We start from the raw sequence: 10,600 nt of genomic DNA on the forward strand, positions 1-10,600 counted from the left end.
CAGGGAGAACTAATCATTTGGATACAGAACTGGCTCAAAGGCAGAAGACAGAGGGTAGTGATGGAGGGTTGCTTTTCAGACTGGAGGCCTGTGACGAGTGGAGTGTTACAAGGATCACTGCTGGATCCACTACCTTTCGTCATTTATATCAATGACTTGGATGTGAACATAGGAGGTATAGTTAGTGAGATGACACCAAAACTGGAGGTGTAGTGGACAGTGAAAAAGATTACCTCAGAGTACAATGGGATCTTGATCAGATGGGTGAATGGGCTGAGTGGCATTTTGGGAAAGCAAATCTTAGCAGGACTTATACACTTAATGCTAAGGTCCTGAGGAGTGTTACTGAACAAAGACCTTGGAGTGCAGGTAGATAGGATAGTGAAGGCGGCATTTGGTATGCTTTCCTTTATCGGACAAAGTATTGAGTACAGGAGTTATGAGATCATCTTGCGGTTGTACAGGACATTGGTTAGGCCACTTTTGGAACGTTGCGTACAAATCTGGTCTCCCTCCTATTAGAAGGATGTTGTGAAACTTGAAAGGGTTCAGAAAAGATTTACAAGAACATTGCCAGGGTTGGAGGATTTGAGCTAGGCTGGGGGTTGAATAAAGATTGAATATACTGGGGCTGTTTTCCCTGCAGCGTCGGAGGCTGAGAGGTGATCTTATCTATGGATATAAAAACATGAGGTGCATGGATAGGATAAATAGACAAAGTCTTTTCCCTGGCGTGGGGGATCCCAGCACTAGAGGGCATAGGTTTATGGTATGAGGGGAAAGACTTTAAAGACACTTGAGAGGCAACGTTTTCACACAGAGGGTGGTACGTGTATAGAATGAGCTGCCAGAGGAAGTGGTGGAGGCCATTACGATTGCAACATTTAAAAGGCATCTTCATGTGTATATGACTAGGAAGGATATGGGCCGGGTGCTGACAGGTGGGACTAGATTGCATTGGGATATCTGATCAGCATGTACTGGTTGGACCGACGGGTCTCTGTTTGTATGCTGTCCATCTATGACTCTTTGACCTTCCAGCCAATTCCGTATCCAAACAGCTAGTTCCGCCAGAATTCTATGGTGTTGAACCTGCTAACCAGTGTGTTATGTGAAACTTTGTGTCTTTCTCAAGTCCAAGTTAATGATTTCAATGCACAAAGCCATGCTGACTCTCCCTAATCATTTCTTGCCTTTCCAATGACATGTAAATCCTGTCCCTGAGAATCCCTTCCAACAACTTATCTGCCACTGACTTCAGGCTCACCGGTCGATAGTTCCCTGGCTTTTCCTTACCATCTTTCACAAATAATGGCACCAGTTTTCCAGCACCTCACCTGTGGCGATCGATGATACAAATATCGCAGCGAGGGGCCCAGCAAAAGCTTCCCTAATTACCCACAAAGTTCTGGGATACACCTGATCAGATTCCAGGGATTTATCCACCTTTATGCATTTTAAGACATCCAGTACCACCTCCTCTGTAATATGTACACTTGCCAAGTTATCACTATTTATTTCTCCAACTTCTCTAACTTCAATATCCCCTTTCAGTAAAAACTGACATGAAATACTTACAGAATCTCTCCCACCTTCTGCTGTTCCATAGACAATCTTGTTGATCTTTGAGGGTCGCTATTCTCTGCCTAGTTATTCTTTTGTCTTTAGTGTATTTGTAGAATCTCTTTGGATTCTTCTTAAACCTATTTCCCAAAGCTATCTCATGTCCCCTTTTTTGCCTCCTGGTTTCCCGCGAGTATACTCCTACTGCCCTTCTAGTCCTCTAGGGATTCACACAGTGGTCTGTACCTGCCATATCCTTCCTTCATTTTCTTGACCAGAGCCTCAATTTCACATGTCACGCAGCATTCTCGACGCCTCCCAGCCTTGACCTTAACAGGAACATACTGTCTGTGTACTCTCATTGTCGCAGGCCTATGGAGGCAATGGCAGATGAGGACAGAGAAACAATCATTATCAGTAAAGAGGTAGTGTTGGGAAAGCTAACAACTCATCCTTATCTCTATAATTCCTCTCTAGCCTCAGAACTATCACTATCTCTGCATCAAAAACATCTCAATTTCTGCAACATCCTCCAATCTCTAATCTCCTCCAGTCTCAACACCCTCTCTATCTTTAATCTTGTCCACCCTCACAAATCTCTGTGATGTGCCTTTCTTTAATTCCAGCCTTCAGGATAACCTATTTTTATTTCAGATTCCTGCACCCAGGGTTCCACAATGTCCCGCTTAACCTCTGTCACATTTTCCTCCAAAAAACATGAATCAATTACGTATCATCTATTCTAATATCACCTTCTCTGACCTGGTTTCTATTGTGGCTCGTCATATTCCTATATTACGCGTCTGTGGTCTACATGACAGAAAACGGTTTTGTGGTCCATTGGGTTTATGGTGTAAAGAAATCTCCCAGCTAGCTATTTTAATCCCATTTTCCAGCACAGAGCCCATAGACCTGTCAGCCTTGGCCTTGAAAGTGTGCTCCTAAATAGATTTTAAATGCCATCGAGATTTCTGTCTCTCACTCTCTTCCAGACAGTGAAGTTTAGTGCAACTGTTGCTCTTTGCTATCACCCACAGGGTTCAGAGCAGCTGGGTCTGTGTGAACCACAGATCGCCCACACATTGTGAAGGATGGCAGGGTCCCTGAGAGGGGGCACAGGAGATTTACCAGAATGGTTCAAGGAATGGGGGTTTTTCGTTGCAGAATTTGTGGGGCATTTTTAACATTAATTGTTCACGTGGCATGTGTGTTGCTAATACACATCAAGAATAACCATCCACAATTAATGGACTCTCCTTTTCAACCTCTCCCCTTGCCTGCGCTGTGGTAATATTCAGGTTAACCACGACCAGACATGTCTCTCTAATGAGAGAGCAGTCCTATGGTCAGGTAGGACAATGCTGACTTGATCTTTTACACAGTGATGCCACTGTGCCTCGAGGGTGGGGAGAGGGAATGCTGAAGGTGGTGGATGGGAAACCACTCAGGTACAGTGCTTTATCCTGGAGGATGTTCACTTTAATATTGTTGGGCGGGGGGGTGCACTGATGCAGGCAAGTGGAGAATATTCCAACACAACCCTGATGTGTACCTTACAGAGAGCAAACAGACACTGGGGAATCAGTGGTTTGGAAAAACTGAGATTGTTCTCCTTGTAGCAAAGGAAATTTGGGGAGCTGTGACAAAGCGGTTTACAAAAGTTACATGTTATAATAATAAACCTTACACCCATCAGTTCATTATGCAAGGATTACAGGACACATGTTGAAGATTTGGGAAGATCTATTGAGAGGATGGTTTGATTCAAAGGACAACTTTTATTCAGCAAATGGTATTGATCTGGAACACAATATGAATATCCAGGTCCTGATGAATGGAGTAATTCTGTCAGAGTTTGGCATTACAATGACTGAGATTATCATCTGAATATCTGCCTGTAATACAAGTTTATAAAATCCGTCATTGTCAGTTCAAGTTTGAAACTCATACAATCCCCTCCTCCTGGCCCAGGATAGCAGGCACTTCAAGGGCAAATCTATGTGGGTTTCTATGAGTTTCCACCTTGGGACTTCATGTGACTGAACATGGGACAGAATGTCCCAAGATTCAGTGAGATATGGAGAGCAGGATTTGCTTCCTTTTCTTTCCTTCCGTTCTGCCGCTGTGCCTCCTCAATAAGACATGGGGTGTGAAAGGCTCATGCAGCTTGATGGGCAAGATGTCTCCATTCTGACCAATGGGCAGCAAGCTCCTCCCAGTCATGAAACAGAGTATCCCTGAAAGATAGCAACTGCGCATGCTTCCCACTGCCCAGTGCTCACAGTACATGTTTCGAATAATGAGGGGGGAAATCTCCGAGAAAAGGCATAACAGGAAAGTTCCAAAAGGATTATAAACAGTTTACAGAGAGATATTCACAGGAAACGTGGGCAACAAGTTGGCAAATAGAGTATAATTTGGGATAAACTGTAGAAAGCTGCACCACAAAGGGACTGGGGGAAAATGAACAGGAAACACTGAAAGCGAGCACATAGTTACAACATGGAATCAGGAAGGGGAATGGAATGCTGTCCCTTATTTCAAAGAGTTTGCAATATAAGAGTTTGGAATATATACCTTAGAGCAACTAAACAAATGGCGAGTGAGACCACATCTGGAGTAACGTGAACAGATTTGGTCGCTTTAGTTAACGAAATAGAGCAGTTTATTGGAGGCATTTCAGAGAAGATCCATTGGGATGATCCCTGTTTTGAAGGGATTATCCTGTAAGCAAAGGCTGAATAAGTTGGGAATCTACTCACTGGACTTTGGAAGAATGAGAGGTGATCTCTTTGAAACATACAGGATTCTCTCGAGGTTTGACAGGGTAAATATGGAGAGGATGTGTCCCATTACGGGTGAGTCTTGAACCAGATTCTGGGTCAGTCGCGGAATCAAGGGTTCTGTTTCAGATTTGTCAAGTTAAAGGCAACACCGACACAGGTTAGGGTTTCAGTAGCAATGGAGCTGGGGTGAGAAGGAGACAAGCAACGTTTTAGAGATTGGAATTCCTGGTGTTTGTGATTGTGTAGATGCCTGATCAGAAGGTCACCTTGGGGTCAGATATGAAAGCAATATTGTGAAGAATGTAGTTCTGCCTCAGACACTTCCCAGTGAGAGGGAGGGACACAGCAGTAAGGGAAATGAATTTGGAATAGCAACTGAAGGCAATGGGTTTAACAATTACAGTGTTTCATTGGAGTGAATTGCAGCTAATCGATGCGTGGTAAGCAGTTTGATAACTGAGTAATAGTGGAGTAATGGAGACGGATGATGGGAAGGGAGAGCTGGACATGGTCAGTGTACATGTGAAACCTAACACAGTGCTTTTGGGCGATGTTACCTCCTGGCTGTATGTAGGTGAGAAACAGGACGGACCAAGGATAGATCCTGGAAGGAGACCAAATACAAGGAATTCAGAAAGGAAAGGGAGAGTGGAGATGGAGCAGGATTTTCCAGTGATGGTGAGGTCAAATATTAGGTTTTACCAGAATGGGAGAGAAGGACATAACCAGAAAAGACAGACAGACAGATCATGGAACGATATCTGTGAATTGGCAAGGTGGGGTGGGGGGTGGGGGGGCAGTGACAAGCAGGAGGATGAGACAGAGATTTGGAATGTCCATGATTTAGCTCCACCAGGGTAAATGGTCAAGATGACCTCTAATAAGGCTTGACAAGAGACTCTAAGAAATGCAAGTTTAGGACGATAATGAGGATCATCCTTGTGAGGCAGTTTAGCTCGGTGGGCTAGTGGAGAGGGAGGAAAGAAGCAGAGGCAGCTGATTGGATTGTCTCAATGTTATTGACAGAGAAACTCCATGTGCTCCTCACTCTTGTTGTTGGAAGGGAGGATGGAGGAGACAGGATAATGGACATTTTTTTAATTTCCGAAACAATAAACAAAACCTTTGATAGTGATTCTAAAATTAAGTGAACAAACCTGTCGTATTTATCATTTATCAAGAATATTAAAATATACAACTGAAGTTCAGGTTTGAATCCCAAATCGGTAGAGGGTGGCTCTGAAGTCAAGAAAAAAATAACTGGAATGAAGAATCTACTGTTTGCCATGGAACCATTGGGGATGTTTTTCTGCCATTGACAATGTCCTTGAGGGAAAGAAACCCAACAGTGGCCCATCAAATCACTCATTGTATTAATCACTGCACAGTCTCAACAAAGGAATGAAACTGGATGGACCACATTATATCTACCAATGCACTTGCAAAACCAACCACACAATCAGCCCTCTTGACCCTGCAACTTCCGCCTCACTGTGGGCCAACAACAGCAGCAGAACTGTACTCCAGCCCAATCTGAAATCTCATGGCCTGATATCCCCCACTCAACCATTAACATCAAGCCAGGGGAATCAACCCTGGTTCAATGGTGAATGTAGGAGGGCATGCCAGGAGCAGTACCAGGCATACCTAAAAATGAGGTGCCAACCTGGTGCAGCTACCAAACCTGCATGGCCAAACAGCACAAGCAACACCAAATAGAACTAAGTGATCCCATAACCAATGGATTAGATCTGAGTTCTGCAGTTCTGCCACACCTCGTCAAGAATAGTGATGGACAATTAAACAACTCACTGGAGGAAGCATCACGGATATCCCCACCCTTACCGATGGAGGGGTCTCACACATTCATGCAACAGATAAGAGGATAGCATTAGCAGTAATTTTCAGCCAGCAGTGCCAAGTGGATGAGCCTTCTCCATTGGTCCCTGACATCACAGATATGAATCGACTTGGTTGAAAACTCATTTCAAATCAGATCAAGAAATGGATAAGCAGTGTAAAGGTATGGGCCCTGCCAATATTCTGGCAATAATACTGTTGGCTGTGCTCCAGAACCTGCTGCCCACCAAGGCAAGTACTGCTCCAGCACTGGCACCTACTGACTTTGTGGAACATTGCTCAGGGATGTTCCAACACAAAAACACAGGGCAGATCCAACTCAGCCAATTCCCCTCCATCAGTCCACACTCGCTCAGCAGTGAAGTGATGGAAGGTGTCATCAACAGTGCTGTCAAGCACCTGCTCAGCAATAACCTGCTCAGCGATGCCCAGTTTGGGTTCTGCCAGGGCCACTCAGTTCCTGAGCTTGTTACAGACTTGATTCACAAACTGACAAACAGCTGAATGAGGTGAGGATGACAGGCCAGACCCCCTCCAAGACCACTATTTTGACTTCAGTGATATCACCTGACCTCACCACAGTCTCAGCTCATTTGCTGAAACTCTCATTCATTCCTTTTGTTAACTCTAGATTTCATTATCTAAACCCACTCCTGGCCAGCATCCCACATTCACCCTCCCGATAATCTCAAGAATATTGAAAACTCTACTGCCGAAGTGCTCACTTGTACCAAAACTTGCTGGTCAATCAAAAGACTCCCATTTATAAGCAACAACAATTTACTTTCGCACCTTTGAATTCATTCCTGGCTGTAATCATTCCTATCTCCCTGCACCACACACCCTTTCATATCTCAATAACTCATTTTAGTTCAGACTCTCAATGATGTGTTTATTTTTGAGTTCACCTGTGTGACTGTTTCTATGAACTCCAAGGGAACATGGTCTGGAATCCCCACTCTAACCCTCTGAGATCAACTTTCTTCCTTTAAGGCATTCTTGAAAAACTGCTTATTTGGCAATGGTTTTGGTCACTGGACACAATATTCTCCATCTGTAGCCTTATGTCAAAAGTTCTCAATAATATTTTTGTGAAATTAAAACCATGATGATTTGTACAAATATCTTCTACTCTTCAATATCGCTGAGTGAATAATCTGTAATGTCTCTTACCCAACCACGTTGTGGGAGCACCTTCACCATACAAACTGCAGCAGTACAAGGAAGTCAAACATCACCCGCTCCACAGGCAACAAGGCTTTGGCATTGATCACTGGTTTCTGTGGAAGGAGAAATACACAGTTGATGTTTCAGGGAGTGCAATATGAATTACAGGGAATGAAAATGGTGCAGAATTTGATTGTCAGAAATTGAAGGAAAATGCACTCTCTTATTGGAAAAAAGAATTCTTGACTGTCAAAGATATTGTGGGAAAAAATAACCTGATAATGGAACAGCATATGGTCAGGAGCCGGGCAGCAGTGGACAATTCATTTACATTCCTGAAGAAGGGCTTCTGCCCGAAACATTGATTCTCCTGCTCCTCGGATGCTGCCTGTCCTGCTGTGTTTTTCCAGCTCTACATTTTTCAATTCATTTACAAAATAGCTGTGAAAGTAATAGCAAAATACTATACAGAGCAAAAATACACCCATGAGAGACTGAGGAAGCTAGATAATGAACAAGTGGACATCAGAGAACGCAGAGGTGAACCAGAGCAGAGTTCACTGTTATGATCCCACAGTCAAAGATGTCTAGCACAGAAACAGACTTTTTCGGTCCAACCTATGCCAACCAGATATCCTAACCTAATCTATCTAAATTAAATCCTATCTGCCACTCCTCAGCCCATTGGCCCATCTGATCAATATCCCACTGTACTCTGAGATAACCTTCTTCATTGTCCACAATACCTCCAATTTTGGTGTCACCTGCAAACTTACTAACTATACGGCCTCTATTCACATCCAAATCATTGAAATGAATGACGAAACAAATCCAGAAAAAAAAATACATTTCTCTGGGTTTGAATGTGCTCTGTGTAAATCCTGCCCTATGACTCTTATTACCAGGGAAGGCTGTACATACACCCCTCTGAACTTTGCCCCCTACAAAGCTGGCGGCTGCGCACGTGTCCAGTGAATCATTGCCACGAATAAAGGTGGCGGCGCTCACTCGGGCCGATTACTCAACGAGAATCGATGTTTCGGGCATAAGCCCTTCTTTCCTGAAGAAGGGTTTATGCCCGAAACGTCGATTCTCCTGTTCCTTGGATGCTGCCTGACCTGCTGCGCTTTTCCAGCAACACATTTTCAGCTCTGATCTCCAGCATCTGCAGCCCTCACTTTCTCCCGATTACTCAACGAGGCATTTTCCCGTTTGCTGCAAAAACGGGACTGTAAGTTTCAAATTTGTATTTTCCGATGTGTACCAAATGATTGTAAAACCTCTCAGACCATACCAACACCATTTCCCTCCCGCTTCCTGCTGTTTATTTCTTTCCTTGCCGACAGCTCTCCGCGCACACACACTCCGAACATCCATGCCCACCGCGAGGATGATCACGTGGTATAGTCTAGTCCCGCCCTCATTCATTAATTGGTCGGAGGACCAACTGCCTCGCCAGGTCCTCCAGCTCCTCCCCTGCCTATGCATTGGTCCGCCGCTGACATCAATCACTTCTTCGGTTCAACCTGTCGATGACAACCAGATATCCTAACCTAATCTATCTAAATTAAATCCTATCTGCCAGTCCTCAGCCCATTGGCCCATCTGATCAATATCCCATTGTTTTCTAAGATAACCTTCTTCATTGTTCACAATACCAACTGTTGGCTGGAGCTTGCGCACTGCTGCTTCGTGGCTTTTGTTGCTGTTTCTCAGTTACAAGAGTGAGGGACAAAGTTAAAAATCACACAACCACCTGATGAAGGACCAGCAAAGTCGTGCTTCCAAATAAACCTGTTGGACTATAACCTGGTGTTCTGTGAATTTTAATTTTGTCCATCCTAATCCAACACCAGCACCTCCAAGTCCGAGTGAGGGAGGAATGCATAACATAAGAACAAAAGATCTTGGAAAAGGAGAAGGCCATCCTGCCCTTCGAGCCTGCTCTACCATTCAATAAGATCTTGGCTGATCATTTTGTGGATGCAGAACCATTTACCCACGTTCTCACCGTATTCCTTAATTAATTATTTCTTTTTTTAAAAAACTAACTTAGCTTTAAAAACGTTCATTGAACTAGCATCAACTACTTCCCTGGGTAATGCACTCCATCGAGATCAAGATGTTCCTTCTCAATTCACTCCTACATTTGCTGCCTCTAACCTTGTGGTGATGCCCTCTTGTCCTAGCTTCACCTGCCAGTGGAAACATCCTCTCTACTTATATTTTATTCATTCCATTTATTATTTTATATCTTTCTATTCTTCTGAATTCCAATGAATATAATCTCAATCTACCCAGTCTCTGTTAAGGCAAACCCCTCACCTCCGGAATCAACATAGTTAACCTCCTCTGCACCCCCCTCTAGTGCCAGTACATTCTTGAGCACGTAAGGAGATAAAAGCTGCATGCAGTACTCCAGGTGTGGCCTCACCAGCACCCACTATAGCTAGAACATAACTTCTGCTTTAAAACACAATCCCTTCAGCAATGAAGGACAAAATTCCATTTGCCTTCTGAACTGATTGTTATACCTGGTGACCAACCCTCCTGCAGAAGGATGTTCAGGTGCCTCTGCATAGCAAATAATGTAACTTTTTTTAAAATTCAAGTAATAATCTTTTTATTAATGTTACTCCAATCAAAGAGTATGACTTTACATTTATGAACATAATATTCCACTTGCCAAACCATTGCCCACTCTCACAATGTATCTATGTTTCTCTGCAAAGTTTGCCAGTCCTCGGCACATTGTCCTGCTACTCATCTCAGTCTCATATGCAAACTTTGACACCCTACATGTGGTCCCCAACTCCAAATTATCTGTATCAATTCTAAATAATTGCAGTCCCAACACTGATCCTAGAGGCATACTACTAGTTACTGATTGCCAGTCAGAGGCTTATTAAGGCTTATTTACCTCACTCTTTGCTTCCTGTTAGTCAACCAATCTTCTATCCATGCTAATACTCTATCCCATGCACCCTTATATAATGCAACAGCCACTTGCGTGGCACCTTGTTGAAGGCCTTTTGTAAATCCGGGTACACCGCATCCACTGGGTCCCCGTTGTCCACCTTGCTCGAAATGTCTTCATAGAATTCCAAACGATTTGTCAAGCATGACCTGCCTTTCATGAATCCATGCTCTGTCTGCCCAATGGGACAATTTCTATCGAGATTCCCTGCTTTTTCTTCCTTGATAAGAGACCCAAGTATCTTTCC

This window comes from Chiloscyllium plagiosum, unplaced genomic scaffold, assembly GCF_037043375.1.
Source record: "Chiloscyllium plagiosum isolate Xiang-an unplaced genomic scaffold, Cpla_swu_hap1 HiC_scaffold_28, whole genome shotgun sequence".
In the NCBI taxonomy this organism is placed as follows: domain Eukaryota; kingdom Metazoa; phylum Chordata; class Chondrichthyes; order Orectolobiformes; family Hemiscylliidae; genus Chiloscyllium; species Chiloscyllium plagiosum.